Here is a 10,487-nt window from a genome sequence, read left to right as displayed (position 1 = left end):
TTTTCCGAGAGGTCTTGTTGTATGTAGTGTCTACTAGATAAAACAGTTGACTTTCCGTGAGGTCTTGTTGTATGTAGTGTCTACTAGATAGATAAAACAGTTGACTTTCCGAGAGGTCTTGTTGTATGTAGTGTCTACTAGATAAAACAGTTGACTTTCCGAGAGGTCTTGTTGTATGTAGTGTCTACTAGATAAAACAGTTGACTTTCCGAGAGGTCTTGTTGTATGTAGTGTCTACTAGATAAAACAGTTGACTTTCCGAGAGGTCTTGTTGTATGTAGTGTCTACTAGATAAAACAGTTGACTTTCCGAGAGGTCTTGTTGTATGTAGTGTCTACTAGATAAAACAGTTGACTTTCCGAGAGGTCTTGTTGTATGTAGTGTCTACTAGATAAAACAGTTGACTTTCCGAGAGGTCTTGTTGTATGTAGTGTCTACTAGATAAAACAGTTGACTTTCCGAGAGGTCTTGTTGTATGTAGTGTCTACTAGATAAAACAGTTGACTTTCCGAGAGGTCTTGTTGTATGTAGTGTCTACTAGATAAAACATCTGGTTTTCCGTAAGGTCTTGTTGTGTGTAGTGTCTACTAGATCAAAGAGCTGACTTTCCGAGAGGTTTTGTTGTATGTAGTGTCTACCAGATAAAAGAGTTGACTTTCCGTGAGGTCTTGTTGTATGTAGTGTCTACTAGATCAAACAGTTGACTTTCCGAGAGGTCTTGTTGTATGTAGTGTCTACTAGATAAAACAGTTGACTTTCCGAGAGGTCTTGTTGTATGTAGTGTCTACTAGATAAAACAGTTGACTTTCCGAGAGGTCTTGTTGTATGTAGTGTCTACTAGATAAAACAGTTGACTTTCCGAGAGGTCTTGTTGTATGTAGTGTCTACTAGATAAAACAGTTGACTTTCCGAGAGGTCTTGTTGTATGTAGTGTCTACTAGATAAAACAGTTGACTTTCCGAGAGGTCTTGTTGTATGTAGTGTCTACTAGATAAAACAGTTGACTTTCCGAGAGGTCTTGTTGTATGTAGTGTCTACTAGATAAAACAGTTGACTTTCCGAGAGGTCTTGTTGTATGTAGTGTCTACTAGATAAAACAGTTGACTTTCCGAGAGGTCTTGTTGTATGTAGTGTCTACTAGATAAAACAGTTGACTTTCCGAGAGGTCTTGTTGTATGTAGTGTCTACTAGATAAAACAGTTGACTTTCCGAGAGGTCTTGTTGTATGTAGTGTCTACTAGATAAAACAGTTGACTTTCCGAGAGGTCTTGTTGTATGTAGTGTCTACTAGATAAAGTGTCTACTAGATAGATAAAACAGTTGACTTTCCGAGAGGTCTTGTTGTATGTAGTGTCTACTAGATAAAACAGTTGACTTTCCGAGAGGTCTTGTTGTATGTAGTGTCTACTAGATAAAACAGTTGACTTTCCGAGAGGTCTTGTTGTATGTAGTGTCTACTAGATAAAACAGTTGACTTTCCGAGAGGTCTTGTTGTATGTAGTGTCTACTAGATAAAACAGTTGACTTTCCGAGAGGTCTTGTTGTATGTAGTGTCTACTAGATAAAACAGTTGACTTTCCGAGAGGTCTTGTTGTATGTAGTGTCTACTAGATAAAACAGTTGACTTTTCGAGAGGTCTTGTTGTATGTAGTGTCTACTAGATAAAACAGTTGACTTTCCGAGAGGTCTTGTTGTATGTAGTGTCTACTAGATAAAACAGTTGACTTTCCGAGAGGTCTTGTTGTATGTAGTGTCTACTAGATAAAACAGTTGACTTTCCGAGAGGTCTTGTTGTATGTAGTGTCTACTAGATAAAACAGTTGACTTTCCGAGAGGTCTTGTTGTATGTAGTGTCTACTAGATAAAACAGTTGACTTTCCGAGAGGTCTTGTTGTATGTAGTGTCTACTAGATAAAACAGCCGGTTTTCCGAGAGGTCTTGTTGTATGTAGTGTCTACTAGATAAAACAGTTGACTTTCCGAGAGGTCTTGTTGTATGTAGTGTCTACTAGATAAAACAGTTGACTTTCCGAGAGGTCTTGTTGTATGTAGTGTCTACTAGATAAAACAGTTGACTTTCCGAGAGGTCTTGTTGTATGTAGTGTCTACTAGATAGATAAAACAGTTGACTTTCCGAGAGGTCTTGTTGTATGTAGTGTCTACTAGATAAAACAGTTGACTTTCCGTGAGGTCTTGTTTTATGTAGTGTCTACTAGATAGATAAAACAGTTGACTTTTCGAGAGGTCTTGATGTATGTAGTGTCTACTAGATAAAACAGTTGACTTTCCGAGAGGTCTTGTTGTATGTAGTGTCTACTAGATAAAACAGTTGACTTTCCGAGAGGTCTTGTTGTATGTAGTGTCTACTAGATAAAACAGCTGACTTTCCGAGAGGTCTTGTTGTATGTAGTGTCTACTAGATAAAACAGTTGACTTTCCGAGAGGTCTTGTTGTATGTAGTGTCTACTAGATAAAACAGTTGACTTTCCGAGAGGTCTTGTTGTATGTAGTGTCTACTAGATAAAACAGCTGGTTTTCCGAGAGGTCTTGTTGTATGTAGTGTCTACTAGATAGATAAAATAAACAGTTGACTTTCCGAGAGGTCTTGTTGTATGTAGTGTCTACTAGATAAAACAGTTGACTTTCCGAGAGGTCTTGTTGTATGTAGTGTCTACTAGATAAAACAGTTGACTTTCCGAGAGGTCTTGTTGTATGTAGTGTCTACTAGATAAAACAGTTGACTTTCCGAGAGGTCTTGTTGTATGTAGTGTCTACTAGATAAAACAGTTGACTTTCCGAGAGGTCTTGTTGTTTCAGGTCTTGTTGTATGTAGTGTCTACTAGATAAAACGACTGACTTTCCGAGAGGTCTTGTTGTATGTAGTGTCTACTAGATAAAACAGTTGACTTTCCGAGAGGTCTTGTTGTATGTAGTGTCTACTAGATAAAACAGTTGACTTTCCGAGAGGTCTTGTTGTATGTAGTGTCTACTAGATAAAAAAGTTGACTTTCCGTGAGGTCTTGTTGTATGTAGTGTCTACTAGATAAAACAGTTGACTTTCCGAGAGGTCTTGTTGTATGTAGTGTCTACTAGATAAAACGTCATAGAAATACTTGGAACGATATTGTCATCAAAAGACTTGGAACGATAATGTCATAGAAAGTCTTGGAACGATACTGTCATAGAAATACTTGGAACGATACTGTCATAGAAAGACTAGAGATGCTATAATAGAAAGACTTGGAACGATACTGTCATAGAAAGACTTGGAACGATACTGTCATAGAAATACTTGGAACGATACCGTCATAGAAAGATTTGAAACGATACTGTCATAGAAATACTTGGAACGATACTGTCACAAAAAGAGTTGGAACGGAACTGTCATAGAAAGACTTGGAACGATACTGTCACATAAAGACTTGGAACGATATTGTCATAGAAAGACTTGGAACAATACTGTCATAGAAAGACTTGGAACGATACTGTCATAGAAAGACTTGGAACAATACTGTGATAAAAAGACTTGGAACGATACTGTGATAGAAAGACTTATACTGTCAAAAAGACTTGGAACGGAGCTATCAGAGAAAGACTTGAAACGATACTGTCATAGATATATTTGGAACGATACTGACATAGAAAGGCTTGGGACGATTCTGTCATAGAAAAGACTTGGAACGATGTCATAGAAAGACTTCATAGAAAAGACTTGGAACGATACTATCACAAAAAGACTTGGAACGATACTGTCATAGAAAGACTTGGGACGATACTGTCATAGAAAGACTTGGAACGATACTGTCATAGAAAGACTTGGAACGATACTGTCATAGAAAGACTTGGAACGATACTGTCATAGAAAGACTTGGAACGATACTGTCATAGAAAGACTTGGAACGATACTGTCATAGAAAGACTTGGAACGATACTGTCATAGAAAGACTTGATACTGAAGATACTGGAACGATATTGTCGTAGAAAGACTCGGAACAATACTGTGATAAAAAGACTTGGGACGATACTGTCATAGAAAGACTTGGAACGATACTGTTATAGAAAGACTTGGAACGATACTGTCATAGAAAGACTTGGAACGATACTGTCATAGAAAGACTTGGAACGATACTGTCATAGAAAAACTTGGAACGATACTGTCACAAAAAGACTTGGAATGATACTGTCATAGAAAGACTTGGAACGATACTGTCATAGAAATACATGGGACGATACTGTCATACAAAAAACTTGGAACGATACTGTCATACAAAAAACTTGGAACGATACTATCATAGAAAGACTTGGAACGATACTGTCATAGAAAGACTTGGAACGATACTGTCACAAAAAGAGTTGGAACGGAACTGTCATAGAAAGACTGGGAACGATACTGTCATAGAAAAACTTGGAACGATACTGTCACAAAAAGACTTGGAATGATACTGTCATAGAAAGACTTGGAACGATACTGTCATAGAAAGACTTGGAACGATACTGTCATCGAAAGACTTGGAACGATATTGTCATAGAAAGACTTGGAACGATACTGTCATAGAAAGACTTGGAACGATACTGTCATAGAAATACTTGGAACGATACTGTCATAGAAAGACTTGGAACGATACTGTCATAGAAAGACTTGGAACGATACTGTCACAAAAAGACTTAGAACGGAACTGTCATAGAAAGACTTGGAACGATACTGTCATAGAAAGACTTGGAACGATACTGTCATAGAAAGACTTGGAACGATACTGTCATAGAAAGACTTGGAACGATACTGTCATAGAAAGACTTGGAACGATACTGTCATAGAAAGGCTTGGGACGATTCTATCATAGAAATACTTGGAACAATACTGTCATAGAAAGACTTGGAACGATACTGTCATAGAAAGACTTGGAACGATACTGTCATAGAAAGACTTGGAACGATACTGTCATAGAAATACTTGGAACGATACTGACATAGAAAGGCTTGGGACGATTCTAAAATGTAAAGACTTAGAACGATACTGTCATAGAAAGATTTGAAACGATACTGTCATAGAAATACTTGGAACGATACTGTCACAAAAAGAGTTGGAACGGAACTGTCATAGAAAGACTTGGAACGATGCTGGCATAGAAATACTTGGAACGATACTGTGATAGAAAGGCTTGGGATGATACAGTCATAGAAAGACTTGGGACGATGCTAGAATATAAAGAGTTTGAACGATTCTGTCATAGAAAGACTTGGGACGATGCTATAATATAAAGACTTTGAACGATACTGTCATAGAAAGGCTTGGGACGATTCTGTCATAGAAAGGCTTGGGACGATTCTGTCATAGAAAGACTTGGAACGATACTGTCATAGAAAGACTTGGAACGATACTGTCATAGAAAGACTTGGAACGATACTGTCACAAAAAGACTTGGAACGGTACTGTCATAGAAAGACTTGGAAGGATACTGTCATAGGAAGGCTTGGAACAATACTGTCATAGAAAGAATTGGAACGATACTGTCATAGAAAGGCTTGAAATGATACTGTCAAAACAAGACTTGGAACGATACTTTCATAGAAAGACTTGGAACGATACTGTCATAGAAAGACTTGGAACGATACTGTCATAGAAAGAATTGGAACGGAACTGTCATAGAAAGATTTGGAACGATACTGTCATAGAAATACTTGGAACGATACTGTCACAAAAAGAGTTGGAACGATACTGTAACAAAAAGACTTGGAACGAAACTATCATAGAAAGACTTGAAACGATAATGTCATAAAAAGACTTGGAACGATACTGTCATAGAAAGACTTGGAACGATACTGTCATAGAAAGACTTGGAACGATACTGTCATAGAAAGACTTGGAACGATACTGTCATAGAAAGGCTTGGGACGATTCTATAATATAAAGACTTGGAACGATACTGTCACAAAAAGACTTGGAACGATACTGTCATAGAAAGACTTGGAAAGATATTGTCATAGAAAGACTTGGAACAATACTGTAACAAAAAGGCTTGGGACGATACTGTCACAAAAAGACTTGAAACGGAACTGTCATAGAAAGATTTGGAACGATTCTAAAGTATAAAGACTTGGAACGATACTGTCATAGAAAGACTTGGAACGATACTGTCATAGAAAGACTTGGAACGATACTGTCATAGAAAGACTTGGAACGATACTGTCATAGAAAGACTTGGAACGATACTGTCATAGAAATACTTGGAACGATACTGTCACAAAAAGACTTGGAATGATACTGTCATAGAAATACTTGGAACGATACTGTCATAGAAAGACTTGGAACGATACTGTCATAGAAAGACTTGGAACGATACTGTCATAGAAAGACTTGGAACGATACTGTCATAGAAAGACTTGGAACGATACTGTCATAGAAAGACTCGGAACGATACTGTCATACAAAAAACTTGGAACGATACTATCATAGAAAGACTTGGAACGATACTGTCATCGAAAGACTTGGAACGATACTGTCAGAAAAAGACTGAGAACGGAACTGTAATAGAAAGGCTTGAGACGATTCTGTAATAGAAAGACTTGGAACGGTACTGTCAAAGAAAGGCTTGGAACGATACTGTCATAGAAAGACTTGGAACGATACTGTGATAGAATGATTTTGAACGATACTGTCATAGAAATACTTGGAACGATACTGTCATAGAAAGACTTGGAACGATACTATCACAAAAAGACTTGGAACGATACTGTCATAGAAAGACTTGGGACGATACTGTCATAGAAAGACTTGGAACGATACTGTCATAGAAAGATTTGGAACGATACTGTCATAGAAAGATTTGGAACGATACTGTCATAGAAAGACTGGGAACGATACTGTCATAGAAAGACTGGGAACGATACTGTTATACAAAAAACTTGGAACGATACTATCATAGAAAGACTTGGAACGATACTGTCATCGAAAGACTTGGAACGATACTGTCATAGAAAGACTTGGAACGATACTGTCACAAAAAGACTTGGAACGATACTGTCATAGAAAGGCTTGGAACGATTCTATAATATAAAGACTTGGAACGATATTGTCATAGAAAGACTTGGAATAATACTGTCATAGAAAGACTTGGAACGATACTGTCATAGAAAGACTCGGAACAATACTGTGATAAAAAGACTTGGAACGATACTGTGATAGAAATACTTGGAACGACGCTGTCATGGAAAGACTTGGAACGATACTGTGATAGAAAGATTTGGAACGATACTGTCATAGAAAGACTTGGAACGATTCTATAATATAAAGACTTGGAACGATATTGTCACAAAAAGACTTAGAACGGAACTGTCATAGAAAGACTTGGAACGATACTGTCATAGAAAGACTTGGAACGATACTGTCATAGAAAGACTTGGAACGATACTGTCATAGAAAGACTTGGAACGATACTGTCATAGAAATACTTGGAACGATACTGTCATAGAAATACTTGGGAAGCTACTGTCATAGGAAGACTTGGAACGATACTGTCATAGAAAGGCTTGGAACGATGCTGTCATAGAAAGACTTGGAACGATACTGTCACAAAAATACTTGGAACGATACTTTCATAGAAAGACTTGGAACGATACTGTGATAGAATGATTTTGAACGATACTGTCATAGAAAAAGACTTGGAACGAACTGTCAAACTTTGAACGATACTGTCACAAAAAGACTTGGAACGGAACTATCATAGAAAGACTTGAAACGATATTGTCATAGAAAGACTTGAAACGATACTGTCATAGAAAGACTTGGGACGATACTGTCATAGAAAGACTTGGAACGATACTATCACAAAAAGACTTGGAACGGAACTGATATAGAAAGACTTGGAACGATGCTGTCATAGTAAGACTTTGAACGATATCGTCATAGAAAGGCTTGGAACAATACTGTCATAAAAAGACTGGGAACGATACTGTGATAGAAAGACGTGGAACGATACTGTCATAGAAAGACTTGGAACGATAATGTCATCGAAAGATATAAAGACTTTGAACGATACTGTCAAAAAAAGACTTGGAACGATACTGTCATAGAAATACTTGGAACGATACTGTCATAGAAAGACTTGGAACGATACTGTCATAGAAAGACTTGGAACGATACTGTCATAGAAATACTTGGGACGATACTGTCATAGAAAGACTTGGAACGATACTGTGATAGAAAGACTTGGAACGATACTGTCATAAAAATACTTGGAACGATAATGTCATAGAAAGACTTGGACTGATAGAAAGACGTGGAACGATACTGTCATAGAAAGACTTGGAACGATAATGTCACAAAAATACTTGGAACGATGCTGTCATAGAAAGACTTGGAACAATACTGTCATAGAAAGACTTGGAGCGATTCTGAAATGTAAAGACTTGGAGCGATACTGTCATAGAAAGATTTTAAACGATACTGTCATAGAAATACTTGGAACGATACTGTCATAGAAAGACTTGGAACGATACTGTCATAGAAAGACTTGGAACGATACTGTCATAGAAAGACTTGGAACGATACTGTCATATAAAGACTTGGAACGGTACTGTCACAAAAAGAGTTGGAACGGAACTGTCATAAAAAGACTTGGAACGATACTGTCATAGAAAGACTTGGAACGATACTGTCATACAAAGGCATGGGACGATTCTATAATATAAAGACTTGGAACGATACCGTCATAGAAATACTTGGAACAATACTGTCATAGAAAGACTTGGAACGATACTGTCATAGAAAGAGTTGAAACTATACTGTCATAGAAAGACTGGGAACGGTACTGTCAAAGAAAGACTTGGAACGATACTGTTATAGAAATACTTGGAACGATACTGTCATAGAAAGACTTGGAACGATACTGTCATAGAAAGACTTGGAACGATACTATCACAAAAAGACTTGGAACGATACTGTCATAGAAAGACTTGGAACGATACTGTCATAGAAAGACTTGAAACGATACTGTCATAGACAGAGTTGGAACGATAGTGTCACAAAAAGTTGGAACGGAACTGTCATCAACAGACTTGGAACGATACTGTCATACAAAGGCTTGGAACGATACTGTCATAGAAAGACTTGGAACGATACTGTCATAGAAAGACTTGGAACGATACTGTCACAAAAAGAGTTGGAACGGAACTGTCATAGAAAGACTTGGAACGATACTGTCATAGAAAGACTTGGAACGATACTGTCATAGAAAGACTTGGAACGATATTGTCATCAAAAGACTTGGAACGATAAAAAAGACTTTGAACGATACTGTCATAGAAATACTTGGAACGACGCCGTCATAGAAAGACTTGGAACGATACTGTGATAGAAAGACTTGGAACGATACTGTCATAGAAAGACTTGGAACGATACTGTCATAGAAATTCTTGGAACGATACTGTCATAGAAAAACTTGGAACGATACTGTGATAGAAAGATGTGGAACGATACTGTCATAGAAAGGCTTGGAACGATACTGTCATAGAAAGACTTGGAACGATACTGTCATAGAAAGACTTGGAATGATACAGTCATAGAAAGACTTGGAACGATACTGTCATAGAAATACTTGGAACGATACTGTCATAGAAAGACTTGGAACGATACTGTCATAGAAAGACTTGGAACGATACTGTCATAGAAAGACTTGGAACGATACTGTTATAGAAAGACTTGGAACGATATTGTCATCAAAAGACTTGGAACGATAATGTCATAGAAAGTCTTGGAACGATACTGTCATAGAAAGACTTGGAACGATACTGTCATAGAAAGACTTGGAACGATACTGTCATAGAAATACTTGGAACGACGCTGTCATAGACAGACTTGGAACGATACTGTCATAGAAAGACTTGGAACAATACTGTCACAAAAAGACTTGGAACGATACTGTCATAGAAAGACTTGGAACGATACTGTCATAGAAAGACTTGGAACGATACTGTCATAGAAAGACTTGGAACGATACTGTCATAGAAAGACTTGGAACGATACTGTCATAGAAATACTTGGAACGATACTGTCATAGAAAGACTTGGAACGATACTGTCATAGAAAGACTTGGAACGATACTGTCATAAAAAGACTTGGAACGATACTGTCATAGAAAGACAACGATACTGTCATAGAAAGACTTGGAACGATACTGTCATAGAAAGACTTGGAACGATACTGTCATAAAAAGACTTGGAACGATACTGTCATAGAAAGGCTTGGGAATTCAAAAAGACTTGGAACAATACTGTCATAGAAAGACTTGGAACGATACTGTAACAAAAAGACTTGGAAGGGAACTGTAATAGAAAGACTGGGAACGATACTGTCATAGAAAGACTGGGAACGATACTGTTATACAAAAAACTTGGAACGATACTATCATAGAAAGACTTGGAACGATACTGTCATAAAAAGACTTAGAACGGAACTGTCATAGAAAGACTTGGAACGATACTGTCATAGAA

This window comes from Ylistrum balloti, unplaced genomic scaffold, assembly GCF_031769215.1.
Source record: "Ylistrum balloti isolate Yb309-2 unplaced genomic scaffold, AGI_CSIRO_Ybal_v1 Utg371242, whole genome shotgun sequence".
Classification (NCBI taxonomy): Eukaryota; Metazoa; Mollusca; class Bivalvia; order Pectinida; family Pectinidae; genus Ylistrum; species Ylistrum balloti.
This window is presented reverse-complemented; position numbering follows the sequence as displayed.